The following is a 17,730-nucleotide window of genomic DNA, read 5'->3' on the forward strand; positions in this document are numbered from 1 at the left end:
CAATATTCTAATCACACATACATTTTATTACACCACCTTAAGCTTGTATTTACATTTCCATTTTTTACTTTGTGGCATTACTTTGGCAACATAGTATTCTATAATATTTTGTTGAGGCGCCAGGGTGACTACCGATTACCTTTACACAATGGCTATCAGCTGACCTATGTTGACACAGTGTCATAAAACTCCTGGTAGTTAAACACAGTTACACCACCACCTACCATGGGGAGTGACCGGGGAAAACACTCGTATTACCAATGCTCCAGTTTTTAGTGCCACGTATAGAGTAGGATCTACTTTGCACATCAGTGGCACCTGAGCTCACCACCGGTTTTTTACAAGGTAATCTAAGTGTCTTGGAGACTGTTGTTTGTTTTTGATTTTTTTTCGTTTTTTTTTCACATGTCATTGGCAGTTTGTTATCGGCTATTCCTTTGCTATTCTTTAACTCTCTTTTTGAATTAATATAACAATGATGATCAAAGGTCTTCCGTTTGACACCAAAATCCTAAATTTAAAATTACAAAAGAACGAAGTAAAACATATTAGTAACTAATGACAACCGACAAAGATTCAGGCTCCTGACTTCACCATGGGACAGCCACATAAGCATTTTGTTGAATTCAACATTTTTTGGAAAACTCAAGCAACCCCTACATCTATTTGAATTAAAATTAAAGAAGATTCATTATTATATTTGTTTATGTTTGTCCGACCATAAAACCTGAAGAGTTGCTGTGAGTTTTTTTCCTCTTTTGTTTCAGAATCAATCGGGAAATCATAGTTTGGACGGATCAAATAAAGATAGTCAAACTCATTGTTGTTCCTATGCAGGATAATAAGATATTTTGTAAAACAAATATTTAGGTTTACATCTTTTAATACAAACACTAAACAAAAAAGAACAAATTCCAATTGAGGGGTTACATATTATAAATCTTCCTTCAATGTGAATTTCTTTTCCTAATAAGTGGATAGGTGAGACAAAGAAATCAAAGATACATGTACTTATTAGGTTCAAATGTTAATAAGGGGACTGGTCATTTTTTTCATAAGGGGAAGGGAGACAGTGAAATTTCTCAATTTTTTTCTTGTCCTCCACTTTTGAGAAAGAAAAATAAATCCAGACATTAAAATTTCAACCCCACTCCAAGAAACAAAAACAACATTTCTTTATAACAAAAGTACATGCATACACTTTTATTTTTATTATAGTACTATGATCGTTCATATATTTTACAAGTAGAAGATCTAACGTTTAAAGTGAGATAAGTTGTTTGTGACTTCAGGGAACTTTATACAATGTATGGATAAAAATGAGGCGAAATCGTATAATTTCCAATGTGACAGCTATCCAACAGAGTTAAAATAATTCATAGTAAGCAATTATGGTGACCTATAGTTGTTAATTTCTGTGTCATTTTGTCTCTTGTGAAGATCGAGTTATCTTTAATAGTTATCCCATAAGGACGCGGTGTGTCAGTGTAAGATCATCCCGATGGCCGGAGGCCAGAGGGTGATCTTACACTGACACACCAAGTCCGAATGGGATAACTATTTTACATCCCAGCTGTTTTAGATTAGACGAAAAACCATTTACAATTCATAAAATCTAGTTTAGAACGCCACACAACCATCATTATATACTTTATATATTACTATATGATGTTTACCCTTTTTGACCCCCTCACACGATGAGTAGATATCAAACAATATCAACTCGCCCCACTGGCCAATCGGCCCACACTATATCGCCACTTTATGAAAAATCGCCCCACTCTTGTAACCGACTCGCCCAACTTTAAAAAAGTGTAAAATCAAATTGAACAATCAGACTGACAACTCATTCATTTAACGAAAAGGGTTTAAACCCCACTGAGTAAAGGTCTACCAACTCGCCCCAGTTATAAAAATATCTTGCTTCCTTTAAGTATGATAAACTTCTGATAGTTCGTATCCAGTCGTCCTGGTGAAGTGGTATGTGTCGTGGCTTGATATGCTAAAGGTCTTGAGTTCGAATCCCAGCATATACACTGGATTTTTTCTACGTGAATTTTGATAGATAGTCTTCTCCGTATAATTATAAGTGTTATACTGGATTTGACATTCCCGTCAAAATGTTACAGAACAAAGGAAAGCATGCATAACAAAGAAACTTAAACTGGGGTGATCTGGTAGGGGTGATCCGGCTCAGATCACCCCTGTTAGAACAAAGGAGCTTGGATGTAACGTTAGCAATCATACCATATCTTCTTCATTTTATTCAAATGATTGTTTATTTATAATTCGGACATACGATGAATACCAATATCATGCCCTGTCCAGTTAGACAAATGAAATTTAGCTGTAGGCTTTTAATGATATAACAATGACATATCAACTCAATGACGAGTTCATACGACCAAGCCAACTAATTATCTGGTATTCGAAGCGTTACTAAATAGTTTTCTAAAGAACTCATTGGGACACAAATGACAATAATAGACAATCAAGTAGTAGAGAAGATAGTCGAACAGTCTATTAACAAGGCTAGTAGTGAGATTTGTCAAGGTTATTGTAAATTGGGTGTAAATCATTTGATTTTTTTATTGTTGGTTTAGGGCTGTTATAGATATCATTGAAATTGTAGCGAACATTTCTTTATTAAAATAATAATAATCTTAAAGATATGTATGTTAATAAGACAGTGATTAAAGCTTTGGAATTTCTTTCTAATTCTGAGGTTGCATGTGCATGGTTTTATAACGGTAAGACTTTAAAGAGATGCTTTTTTCAATTACTTTGTTACAGTCTTTTTTTCATTGTTTTTAAAACAAAATTAAGTTTTACACTCAATTTTACCGTTAAACTTAAAATTAAGTTTAAGCAAGGACTAAGATCAACATTATTTATGTGGCCAAAAGTTTTCGGTTATCCGGGCGATCATTTCTTCATAAAAAAAAAAATCATTTGTTTAAATATATATCTCGATATTAATTCTCCATAACCTTATAAAAATAGAAGTTACGTCGCATGTGCATGTGTCATCAGGACGTAAGAAGATAACTTAGTTCTTTTTGACTTTATAAAATATGATTATAGTGCTATGACTTGCATGACATCCACAAATTGTAATAAATCTAAATTAGATTTTTTATTATGCGTTCCTATATGCAATTAAGAAGATGTGGTATGAGAGCCAATAAAAAAACTCTACTAGAGACCAAATGACATAGAAGTTAACAACTATAGGTCAGTGTACGGCCTTCACTTATTAGCAAACCCATTTCTGCATAGAAAGCTACATGGAATGTATAAAAGGACCCGAAATTAAAGGAAATTGAAAGATGAGTTTCATAAGCATAATAAATAGAGTTATAAAGAGCAAATGTCTGGGCCTATTATAGCTGACTTACTCGGTATGGGTTTTAATCACTGTTGAAGGCCGTTCGGTAACCTATAGTTGCTATTTTCAATCCATGGAAGATCCTAAAAATGAGGAAGTTTGTTATTATTATTCTTTATTCTAGACTCATATACAGCAACATTGTGTTGTTTGGAAGCGTTAACATGTTTGGATATGACTTTTAATCCAGAAATATATCACGATGTAGATGCACTCACCAGAGATGATGATATTTGTAGGTAGGTCAAAACAATGTATATATATGAGGATCTGAATTGATACACTTGTGACACGATATACATGATTTTATCCCGTGCATTTTTTTGCTAAAATAGTAAAATTCTTAATAAAAAAAAAGATCTTTTAGCGAAATGTTATAACGCAAACATTTTTAAGCCCAAGTCCGACTAGACCACGATCGCACCACGCTCAACGCGATTTAAAATAAATTTAGATCGTGGTGAGGTCGCGGTATGAGCGGCATGAAATTGTAAATTTTCGTTGCTTTCACGATGCTATACTACGTCCTCATCACGCTTCTAAAACGACCCCGCTACGATTATACCACGCTCTCACCGCGCTTATTCTGCGACCTCACTACGCTTATCAAGATCTTTCTACGCTCTTCACGTTCTCACTACGACCATACCACGAGTTATTCGATTGCAACACGATCTTACTGCGATTATAGCACGTTCTTACCACGATTATCCTACGTTCATACCGCGATCTTACTACGTTCTCAGCAATAACGTCAACATCGTGTTCCATATCAATACAGTTCCATTCATTTCTGATTAATACGTAGATTTCTGGGAAACAAATCAGTCATGCCACCAAAATCTAACAGAACACGTGGGCTTGGTGGTAGGGGTTGATGTTGAGGCAGAGGGAGCAAAGTAACAGAGATGTCGGACCGACCAATCCAACCTAAATTACAACCTATAATGAGTGCTGGTCCATAAAGCTCAGATGACGATATTTTATTGGACGATAGCAGAGATGACACAGATGTGTCAATAGATATAGGAAGATGTGGTATGAGTGCCAATGAGACAACTGTCCATCCAAGTAACGGTCTAATTTATATAAAAACGAAGCATGATTGAGCCGATAGAGCAAATGGATAATTACAGTCAGACAAACAAAATCTAGGGAGCTTTATTATATATTTTATGTGAAAATTACAATGAGAATGATTGTCGTAGTGTGAACGTAGTCAGGTCGTAAAAAGAGCGTGATGAGGACGGCAAAGGCGTGCTAGAATCGTACTATGGTCGTGAACAGCGTGGTATAGTCGTAGTGGAAACGTAGTTGGGTCGCGGTGAGAACGTGATAGTCGTAGTGAGGTCGTGATAACGTCGCTGTCAGATCGAAGCGCAGTCTTTCCGAATAGAATCACGCTTTCGCTACGAATGTACAGCGATCTTTGCGATCTTAATACGATCTTAGTGCGCTCTCACTACGCTTCTACTACGACCTGATTTCGCCACGACCGCACCACGATTGTTTTGAACATGTTCAAAGCTGGCCACGCTCTTCACGATCTTGAAGACAACACCACGATCGTGATACGACCTTACTGCGATCTACACGATCGTACTACGATCATAAAAATTTTCATTTTTTTCACAGATCGTAGTGCGATCGTGGCCTAGTGGGACTGCGATAGGAAGAAATATTAAAAAAAAGTTGTGTGGCGCTAATACACTTCAGTTGATGTCTTTATACTCAGGACGATTAACATTGATGAGCCATGCAATGTAGACATTAAATGAGAAGTTTTTAGAACTTAACACATGATATAGGCAAAATCTGTTATAATCTGGTTATTGTACAATGCACAGCTATTTATATGTTCATCAAATACCTCAGATATATACTGAACAATTTAAATGTACTCTTATCTTTAGGTGCTGATCCAGACTTTTTCAAATGTTTAGGGACGTAGTTTCTATAAGTTTGAGGATTTCCAATCAAAAGGGGGCGCATTCTTCGCCCCCAAATGAGACAAGCGCTGTGTCGAATATATAAATATGGTCATCTCTTGGACTTCTCTTGTCCGACAGTAGACTCTTGCTGGGGACGCAAGTCCCGGTTGACCGAGTGGGATGTATAAATACGTAGCCATATTTGATTTGAATATGACGTTATATCTGATGCCACGAAAGTGACGAATTCAATGTACTAAAATGACTGTATCATACATTTCATGTCTGATATGACATGTGTTCGTTATTATATACATTTCATATTTTTCGGGGTTTTTTTTTGTGTTTTTTGTGTGATTCCTATCTTAACTATACATGTATATGTGTAGCTTTACTTGTAATCTTGTTACTTTCTAGGGCTACGAAGTATCTACTGGGATGCATTTCGGAAAATTTAAACACATTTTGTGACCGATACCAGTCCATAATGGAACAAACGTTCGGACATCATATACGAGTCATAATAGATAAGTACTCATACAATGGATCGTGTTACGATGATTACGACGATTACGATGATTACAGTAGGTTCTTCATTTACATGTATATAATAGTATATATAACTGTCCTCTTTGTAAGTATTACTTACTGAAATTTCCTTTTCTGTATTAAAAAAGGAACGGAGTCTAAACTAGAAATCTTTGATATAACTATTGCGTAATTAAATAGCGAGTGCATAGCTTGTTCTTCGTCTGTCTGTGAATAAACTTTTGAATATTAAAAATTGAAATATTTAAGAAATTAGTGTTCTTTCCGTTATATATATACATGTATATTAGATTTTCTGTTGGTAAATGCAGTTTAAATAAAACGGAGAAATAAACATGGATTAATGAATGATTAAGATGTTGTTTTGGGGTGTTTTTATATATATATATATATATATATATATATATATATATATATATATATAACTCGTCTAAACATCAACCCAACAATGTTAGATCTGTAAATTTGCTTTCGCAAATTTTTGGTTCTTCCCTCGCCGGGATTCGAACCCATGCTACTGTGATATCGTGACACCAAATCGCCTGCACTGCAGCCGTCCCGCTAGACCACACGACCACCTGGGCTCTCAAAAAAAGAGCTTTCGCTGGCCATGTGTTACCTTTCCACGTCAGTTTTAATCTAGCGGCGTACCACAGTACATGATATATAAGGCATGAAGATGTTATTGTTACAGATCAGCTAAATTATCTATAGTAAAGGATCCTACAAATTAATGTAAGATACAGTCACAGAAAATAATTATATTCATAAGTACGTCTGAGTCAGTGACAACCCTACAACAGATGTATCCATCGGATCGCCATCAATGATGGTGATACATGGCTGTGTACATAATGTATATATAACTCGTCTAAACATCAACCCAACAATGTTAGATCTGTAAATTTGCTTTCGCAAATTTTTGGTTCTTCCCTCGCCGGGATTCGAACCCATGCTACTGTGATATCGTGACACCAAATCGCCTGCACTGCAGCCGTCCCGCTAGACCACACGACCACCTGGGCTCTCAAAAAAAGAGCTTTCGCTGGCCATGTGTTACCTTTCCACGTCAGTTTTAATCTAGCGGCGTACCACAGTACATGATATATAAGGCATGAAGATGTTATTGTTACAGATCAGCTAAATTATCTATAGTAAAGGATCCTACAAATTAATGTAAGATACAGTCACAGAAAATAATTATATTCATAAGTACGTCTGAGTCAGTGACAACCCTACAACAGATGTATCCATCGGATCGCCATCAATGATGGTGATACATGGCTGTGTACATAATGTATATACAACTCGTCTAAACATCAACCCAACAATGTTAGATCTGTAAATTTGCTTTCGCAAATTTTTGGTTCTTCCCTCGCCGGGATTCGAACCCATGCTACTGTGATATCGTGACACCAAATCGCCTGCACTGCAGCCGTCCCGCTAGACCACACGACCACCTGGGCTCTAAAAAAAAGAGCTTTCGCTGGCCATGTGTTACCTTTCCACGTCAGTTTTAATCTAGCGGCGTACTACAGTACATGATATATAAGGCATGAAGATGTTATTGTTACAGATCAGCTAAATTATCTATAGTAAAGGATCCTACAAATTAATGTAAGATACAGTCACAGAAAATAATTATATTCATAAGTACGTCTGAGTCAGTGATATATGCATTGTACATGTACAACTTGGCTTAATTTCATTTTTAATCCCTGCTAAATATAGATATTCTTTCAAAACTCAACTAACAAATTTGGAAAACTCACAAATTATGGAATTTTTGTGCATAAAAGAAGTAAAAAGGAAATGTGTTGAAACAATATGTTAACAGAAATTAGAAATCATACTGTATTTAATATATATACTTGACTGTTTAAAATTTGTTTTTATAAATAATCTTTTGTTTATTAGAAATATACCATAAAAAGAATGTGGTGCTTGATAGATTATTATAAGCTAGAATATAACTTTTGCAATACTGTAAAGCAGTAAAATCTTTACATAGTCATGATAGCAAGATATAGTGATATGTTATCACAGTATAACTTCTCATCAATAAAAAACAACCAAGAAATAATGATTTATTGTTTTCTATATACATTTTATTTCTTAATGATTCATTGTTTTCTATATACATTTTATTTCTTAATGATTCATTGTTTTCTATATATATTTTACTTTGATATTAATAAGAATATATAATAAATTCTATAGTAAAACTTTATTGTCAAGAAACTTTCTTTATATTTATCTTAAGTTTTCTCCCATTTAACATGTAAAGTGGTACTAATTTTGTATTATATTAGTTATATTGTACATCATTGTGTATTATATTCATGCATCCATAAATCTTTTTTCTGATATGTAATAACACACCAGTAAAGATAATGCTTTATACACAATTAGAAATAGAGATTTTTATTTTTTATTTTATTATTTCTGAAATACAATAAAAAAAAATTGAAGGAAAAGAAATAAAAAGGGTTGTTCTGTAACACAGTATTTAATTTATCTCTCTCAAAGATCTGGAGTAAAGAAAATTTAGATCGAATTATCCCTCTTTAAATGGTACTTAGCTTAAATAAGTTAAAGGCCTTTTCATTTTTAATGCATACTTTCAAACATATGTATGATACTACCAGGGGCGGATCCAGCCAATTTAAAAAAAGGGGGGGGGGGGGTTCCTAACCCAGGACAAAAGGGGGGGGGGGGTTCCAATTACACATCCCCATTCAAATGCATTGATCGTAAAAAAAAAGAAGTTTTTTTTCTTTTTCTTAATAGTATAAAAAGTGACATAAATATCTTATTAGAAACCTGGAAAGGAGAATGTAAAGAATATAATATCCCTGGCTTTAATACCTTTTCTAAAATAAGAAATATATGACTTATACTTGTGTGCTGTTTATAATATATGACTAATACTTGTGTGCTGTTTATATATCCCCCCTATAAATTCCACTCATTATGAAAATGACTATACTCAGCTAGAAAAGGAAATAAGTACATTATTCAAACAAAGGACACATTGCCTTAATAGGAGATTTTAACTCCCGCACTAGCAGTCATCCAGATTTTATAGAAAATGATGACCCAGATCTATTCAATATACATTCTCAAAATATATTACCTCAAAATTATGATGTGGATTAATTTTTGAAAAGAAATAACAAAGATAAAATACTAAATGCGCAGGGTAACAATCTTTTAGAATTATGCTTTTCATCAAGACTACGTATACTTAACGGCAGATACATTGGTGATTCTTTGGGATATTTTACATGTTTCATGCCCAATGGCATGAGTACAGTAGATTATGCTATTGTAAGTAAGAGTCTCCTGACCTCAGTAATATACTTTAAAACTAATGAAATCAACTACCTTTCAGATCATGCACAAATTAGAATATTTCTTAAATGTAATATAAGTGAAAAACAGTATCTGTTTCCAGAAGACAAATGGAAAACAAGGAAATCTTACAAGTGGAACGATAACTCCAAAAATATATTAATTCAAACCCTATATTCTGAAAATTTTATAAATGCAATTATAAACTGTGAATCAAAGAAATATAATAGTGAAAATCAAAATGGGATAGATCAGGCAGCTAGTGAGCTTGATTTAATATTATGCAACTTAACAGAAAAATCGTGTACACTAAGACATGTAAGAGGTATACTAAACTTTAAAAAGAAAAATAAAAAAAATAAAAAAAAAATGGTCAGATAATGAAGTATATGAATATAAAAAGTCAATAAATGCAGTCGGAAAAGAATTAAGACAAAATCCTTTTAACTGTTCACTGAAACATAAATATTTTTGTTTACTCAAATCATTTAGAAAGTTAACAAATAAAAAAAAAATGGAATATAAAAAGAAAATATTTGATAAACTTTCAGATTCTATGAATACAAATCCTCACGGAATACTGGAAAATACTAAAATCACTAGAAAACAAAAATATAGACGGAGATGATGATTTAAAAGAAATGTTAAAGGACAGTGAAAGTACAATTAAACATTTTCAAAATCAAGGAAAGTTTTCAAAAATAAATTATGATTGTCAAACCAAAATTGAGCAAAAGCTGAAAAATATTGAAGATAACATTTCTTTTAACCCGGAGACAGACAGGCCTATTACCTGGTCTGAAATTAAATGTATTATAAAAAACTTAAAAAATGGAAAAGCAAGCGGTCCAGATAGTGTGTTGAAAGGTAATTAAATTTAGTAGTCCAGTAACTACCAAAGCATATGCTAAACTATCTAATCTTATGTTAAAAACAGGACACTATCCAACTTCATGGAATTCTGCATACATTACTTTAGTACATAAATCTGGTGACAAATGTAATCCAAACAATTACAGAGGAATAATTTCTTTAATCAACTGTATATCCAAATTATTTAGTAGTAGTTTGGATTTAGAGTTAATCATAGAACTGCAGACAGTGTATTTATCCTTAAAACTTTGATTAATAAATATATTCATAAAATAAAAGAAAACTTTATGTCTGTTTTGTAGATCTTAAAAAGGCTTTTGATTCCCTTTGGAGAATTGGAATGCTTTAGAAATTAGCTAAAATGGGTGTAGGGAAACATCCGAAAGTAAAGAAGGTCTTCAAAATAACTTAAATAACTTATCAAATTACTGTGAAAAATGGCAGTTATGTCTAAATACTAAAAAAAACAAAAACAATGATCATTGAACAAAAAACTACAAAAGTGGAACCATACATTGTAAGTTTCAATAATGAAAAAATTGATAACGTTACTGAGTATAAATTTCTGGGCACTCTGAAATCTAAATGCAAGTTTAACAGATTTAGCCAAAAAAAGCTAGGAAAGCTCTGTTTTTATTAAAAACACATACGTCACCGTACGGCCTTCAATAATGAGCAAAGCCCATACCGCATAGTCAGCTATAATAGGCCCGGACAAGACAATGTAAAACAATTCAAAAGAGAAAACTAACGGCCTTATTTATGTAAAAAAATGAACGAAAAACAAATATGTAACACATAAACAAACGACAACCACTGAATTACAGGCTCCCATTACTAAAAGAAAGTTATACATTAAGTAAACACCTTGATTCACAAGGAATTTATACGTGGTCCACTTTTATCAAAGATTCAACACAAGAAATGAATATTGATATACAAAAAGTAATGTCCTGTCAAAATATGGAACAAGTTAACAAACTAAAGACTTGGATTAAGAATATTACAAGCAAATTTTATTCAGAGCTACCGGAAAATAAAATAAACAGTTTGAACAAAAAACACAAACTTTATCTTTAAAAAAATATTAAAGTCAAACAAGACCAAGAATTTTATCTAAAATATCAAAATTTTGAAACTAGACGTTTATTTACAAAAATTAGAATTAGTGACCATAATTTGCTCATTGAGAAGGGCAGATATCTAAAAATACCTCGAGACAATAGAACATGTCCAACTTGTAAAACCTTAGAAGATGAAAACCACTTTCTCCTCCACTGTCAAATTAATAATGTTTTACGGATAAAACTTTAATATGGCAATAGATAATCCTATGTTTCCAAATCTATCTGATACTCAAAAACTAGTTGTCCTACTAAATCCTTCTAATATAAACCAAGTGAAAAAAAACGGGTTCCTTTATAAACAGTCGTTAGAGCTGAGGACAGGGGACTTGTATATATAAAGACAAATATATTTATCACTTCCAATAATTTTTGACACATGTTACATAAAGAATTTATAACCAATCAAAACAACTAATGAAATCATTTTGAAACCTTTTGGATAAACCTTTTCATAATACATTTTATACAGAACATTTTCCACTCCATCCAATATACCCTTAAACTAGTTATTGGCATGCTACGGGATATATTTTTCTCATCTTCTCATACATACGGTATGATACTAACGGGAGGGGTTGTGCTTGCATTTCATATGATGAAGACATAATCTTTCATTCAGTTTAATTTAGGTCTGGAGCCGGAATGTCAGTAACTCTAAGTAGTCCTTTGTTAATGTATTATGTTTCATTGTCATTTTGCTTAGTTACCTATTCTGACATCGGACCCAGACTTCTTTTAAACTGAGTTTTACTGTGTGTATTCCTTCTTTATTCTACATCGGCTAGAGGTTTAGGTGGAGGGTTGAGATATCACAAAACATGTTTAACCTTGCTGTATTTTTGCGCATGTTCAATAATGTGGTCATTTTTATAAATTTCCTGTTTACAAAATTTTGATTTTTTCGAAAAACTAAGGATTGTCTTATCCCAGGCAAAGATTACCTTAGCCGTATTTGGCACAACTTTTTGGAATTTTGGATCCTCAATGCTCTTCAACTTTGTTCTTGTTTGGCTTTATAAATATTTTGATATGAGCGTCACTGATGAGTCTTATGTAGACGAAACACGCGTCTGGCGTACTAAATTATAATCCTGGTACCTTTGATAACTAATTCAGGAGCATATGTCATTTGAAAGTAAAGTCTTATGTTTTTTAATATAAGTTCAATAAAGTTTTGGAGTTTAGTATGCTGTCGATGTTCACAGAACTAGTATTATTTAGAGACCAGACGAGAACCACCTCCGGGTGCGGGATTGTCTTGCTGCGTTGAAGACCCATTCGGCTGTTATCTGCTCTTTGGTCGGGTTGTTGTCTCTATATGACATATTTCATATTTCCATTCTCAATTTTATCAATTCAGAAAAAAACCCACCATATTTATATAATTACAGTCTTCAAATAAACATACCGCAATCAAATAAATGTATTTTGTGTTTACGTTTAATACCTCAATGCCTTTTGTAAAGACTATTACAGCCAATATAGACGGATATCCTTGGAGATAATATGGTTTTTTTTTATAATTTTTTTTTAACTCTAATAAGTAACACTGCATTTCAAGGTTAAAATCTTCAATGTACTTCACTTACACCTTTAGGAAAATATGTTCTCTAAAGAAAAGGCTGATAGAAGCACTCAATACTATAATCATATAATGTCACATGTAGGATAAAAAAAAACCACATCAGTTGTGCCAAAAAAGATATATTTATATTTTTAATACGGATTAACTCATAAAAATAGGTATAGAAAACAGTACTGTGTTGCTTTCCTATCTTCTTCCATAAAATAAAACAAAAATTGGTGAATCTCAAACTCTATATAGTAGATGATAATGTATTTCTTTGCAAATCATAATGATAAGTCGTGTCTACTACAATAGTTATCAAAGGTACCAGGATTATAATTTAGTACGCCAGACGCGCGTTTCGTCTACACAAGACTAATCAGTGACGCTCCTATCAAAATATTTATAAAGTCGATTAATTACAAAGTTGAAGAGCATTGAGGACCAAAAATTCCAAAAATTTGTGCCAAATACGGCTAAGGGTAATATATGCCTGGGATAAGAAAATCCTTAGTTCTGGGAAAAATCAAAGTTTTGTAAACAGGAAATTTATAAAAATGACCACATTATTGATATTGATGTCAACACCAATGTTGACTCCTAGGCTGGTAATACCCTCGGGGACGAAACGTCCACCAGTAGTGGCATCGACCAAGTGGTGTAAGACAGAATATTGTTTACTCATATAAATATTTAAAAAATATCAGATATTCAGAAAACCAACATTTATTATATAAACCAGCCGTCAAGAACCAAATAGTGTAGCACAAGCATTGCAAATTCTGCAAAAGAACGACTTATTTAAGGCTGTTTTGATTTCTTGGTAATTATAATGCATCAAACAATTAAAGGATAATTAAGAACTTTTGTGACATGTGGCAATGTCAACTTTACAAACTGGAGAAGGGTTAAACCTTGATAAAATGTATATTCACCTCATTGTGAATGTTTATGTATCTCTCCAGATGCAATGTCATTTTGATTGTTGATTGATGTATAAAAAACATCCTTTTATTAGTAAATGCTGAAAAATACCTTTCATGTGCTATTCTTGTAGTTTTTTCTTTGTTTTTCCTTTCTTTTTCTTCATCGGTGATGGCAAGAGTATCTACGATAAAAACAAAACAGATAAATAATCAACATCTAGTTAGATTACTCATTAAGATCAATAAAGACATCCGTCTTTAAAAAATATTATCAACAATATGCAAATCTTGACATTTCTGATCAAAATGGACTTTATTTCATGCAATTATGATTACAGATTTGCACTTGTTGATATGATAAAATGCTGGACACAGGTATAAAACTTTATCTTTAAATCATAGTAATATATTGCTATTCACTCGCATCAATTCATTTTACTAATTTTTTGAAGCAATACTCCCTTCTTCTTTATTTTTTAGCATTGCACAAGATCATGTCTTCCTGAATGGGTAAGCATCACATTAGTAAATAAGTACTTTGAGTAATAACGTTACTAATTTAGTGAATGAGATTAAGTGCGGGATGGTTGAGAAAAAAATTATTTGATAACATTTCCAAGTACCTTAATGAAATACATTTATTTGGACTGGAGGGCTTGAAGCTTGGCAAAGTGTTAAGATATATGTTTAAAGTGGAATATATATATGTATTGCCCATATATGTCATTATAATATAACTAATTTCGTTGAGTTGGTGGTCTATTCACTATTTGATCAACACTTCCTTTAACTACTTATAAAAATACTCTATATATTTAATATTTTAAGCACTATTTCTCCGCATGTGTGTGGGTCATCTAATCCTATAATACTAATATTCATTTTCATTCTCATTTAAAATGAACTTACCACATGATAATACATTTCTATGTCTATCATTTCTTGAATCTATTGTGGTGTGTTTACGTCATGAGGCTATTGACTATTTGTCCTCCTTGGTAAAAGTGGTAATAGTACATTAGTTTGCTGTAAAACAGCGTCTTTTTATTGCTAGGTGGTGTTTATGGTACAAAGTTACACATCTTTCCACCATCTTTATTGGCAGTCTATCACAAAATCTGAGAACAAATATTTACAATTATCTATATGTTTTTAATAAGGCATCAAAAGGTTCAGTAAGACCCCTTTTTGGCCCCAAAATATAGCAGTTTTACAAAATTGTTAAAATGTAAACCTTTAGTTATTTATTGGACAGTAGAATGCTTCTGCTACATAAATATGGGCTGTTTTTGACAATACAATGCACATATATCCGGTACTAGCACAATTAAGTCATGCTAAATTACTGAAATCCTCATAATTCTAGCATTTTAGTTAAATTTTAGACGGTTTTCGTGTAAAACGAAAGTGGCCGCATCCGTGTTCATCCTTAATATTGAAATGTAAGTTGTATTTTATAATAATACATAACATATATAAAGGTTGAGGATGAACACGGATGCGGCCACTTTCATTTTTACCAAAAACCATCTGAAAAGTGACATTTTTCGGCATATTAGGTAGATTTTTCATATTTGAGCTTGAATCGGATCGTTTTTAATGACTAAATCTGTTAAAATCTTTCACATAAACTAATTAATTCAAATAAAATAGACACTTAAGTGTTTAAAAAGTGGTCAAAATCTTTCGTCAGATGAACCTGAAATTTGAGGCCAAAATCGGTCCTTACCGGACCTACTCCTTTAATTTATTAAAAAATGGGTGTACAATTTTTGGAATGCCAATTAGCATTTTCTTGAGTATTGGTTTTCTCATAGAAATCGAAGGTCTATGGTGGGCTAATTTGTACTCTTATAGAACATCAATTAAAAACAGGAAATGAAAAGGTGATGTCTGACCTGATCGAGGGGTTACATGTGTTGTTTATCATCCTGTTATGTTGTAAATTCCATCGGTTATCCGACAGAAAGGTAGAAGATGTATAAACCCTGTCAATGTTTCAGATCTTTTTTTTTCTCGCAATTTTTCTGAAATTTTTCTGAAAGCTGCATCTATTTCTTCATCGGTATGACCAACTGATAGAAAAGACAGATGAAACTAAAAGAATAATAAAAGTAAGAAAATTATCATCATCAATCATATTTTTGTACACTAGACCATTATTATAAACAAGTTTAGGACTGTAGCTCTTACACCACTATCAGTTATTTTGTTTAGAGCAGATATGTCTCCTTATGTTTTCTCATCGTTATGGCAGATAGAAATTCTGGGCAAAAAAACCCCCCAATCTTCTCTACTCACCACACTCTGCTCCTTCGATTAAATGACTCATAGTACTTTTATCAAAAGTAGATACTATATTACTCAGTAAGGAAGGTATTACCATATACAAATTGATTTTTATAGGTTTTCTTAAATAGAAGTGTTACACCTCTTCCTCATATTAGTTGGTGGTTTGACGCCATTAAAACTTAACAACACCTCATTATAAATGTGTTCAGGACTATGACAGTTGTTGTCCCTTCGTTTGATGGATTTCAGCTTTTGATTTTGCCATTTGATTAGGGACTTTCCGTTTTCAATTTTCTTCGGAGTTCAGCATTTTTGTGATTTTGATTTCCGGAAGTCGTTAGCCTGTTATTTAGTGGGTTTTTTAATGCTTTTTATCATATGTTTTTTTGGTCAACTTGTTTTGTACATATATTTCAGACTGTTATTTTTTTATCCGACTTGTTTTACATTTTTCAAATCGTGGGCTTTGATAGCGGACTATAAATTAATTAACAAACAGCTAATAATAAAATACAAGTGTCCCTTAAAATTGTAAGTTGAATACAAAACAATTGATAATCATAATTGAAGAATACGAAACTATGAATACTCATAACTTGCACAGTTGATATTGAAATTTAATTCTATTGATTATTACAACAGTGACCATTACCTAAGCTACGTGTTTAATACCATATGTCACGAGTGATGATACACATTCAGAAGTCTTATCATTTTAAAATTGAAATTCTACTGGACGTGAATTAACTGACAATCAATAATCAACAAATTCGCTTCATGCCATTTTTGTTCTTTATATATATATATAGCCTTATAAATCATGTACTGTTGTACGCCGCTAGATTAAAACTGACGAGTAAAGGTAACACACGGCCACTGAAAGCTTTATTTTGTGAAGCCCAGGTGGTCGTGTGATCTAGCGGGACGGCTACAGTGCAGGCGTTTGGTGTCACGATATATCAGTAGCATGGGTTCGAATCCCGGCGAGGGAAGAAAAAAATATTTGCGAAAGCAAATTTCGCAAATTTACAGATCTAACATTGTTGGATTGATGTTAAGACGAGTTGTATATACATAATGTACACAGCCATGTATCACCATCATTGCTGGTGATCCGATGGATACATCTGTTGTAGAGTTGTCACTGACTTAGACGTACTTATAAATATAATTATTTTCTGTGACTGTATCTTGCATTAATTTGTAGGATCCTTTACTATAGATAATTGAGCTGATCTGTAACAATAACATCTCCATGCCTTATATATCATGTACTGTAGTACGACGCTAGATTAAAACTGACGAAGAAAGGTAACACACGACCACTGAAAGCTTTATTTTTGTGAAGCCCAGGTGGTCGTGTGGTCTAACGGGACGGCTACAGTGCAGGCGATTTGGTGTCACGATATCTTAGTAGCATGGGTTCGAATACCGGCGAGGGAAGAACAAAAAATTTGCGAAAGCAAATATACAGATCTAACATTGTTGGGTTGATGTTTAGACGAGTTGTATATACATTATGTACACAGCCATGTATCACCATCATTGCTGGTGATCCGATGGATAAATCTGTTGTCACTGACTCAGACGTACTTATAAATATAACTATTTTCTGTGACTGTATCTTGCATTAGTTTGTAGGATCCTTTACTATAGATAATTGAGCAGATCTGTAACAATAACATCTCCATGCCTTATATATCATGTACTGTAGTACGCCGCT

The 17,730-nt window shown here is 33.0% G+C and overlaps 1 long non-coding RNA gene across 1 annotated transcript in view; it reads left to right on the plus strand.

Annotated features, from left to right (window-relative positions):
* Nucleotides 1-17,730, plus strand: part of LOC139485827 (uncharacterized) — a 971,519-nt gene that overhangs the window by 192,759 nt on the left and 761,030 nt on the right. The gene's annotated exons all lie outside the window — the stretch shown is intronic.

Source organism: Mytilus edulis, chromosome 1, assembly GCF_963676685.1.
Source record: "Mytilus edulis chromosome 1, xbMytEdul2.2, whole genome shotgun sequence".
NCBI classification, from domain to species: domain Eukaryota; kingdom Metazoa; phylum Mollusca; class Bivalvia; order Mytilida; family Mytilidae; genus Mytilus; species Mytilus edulis.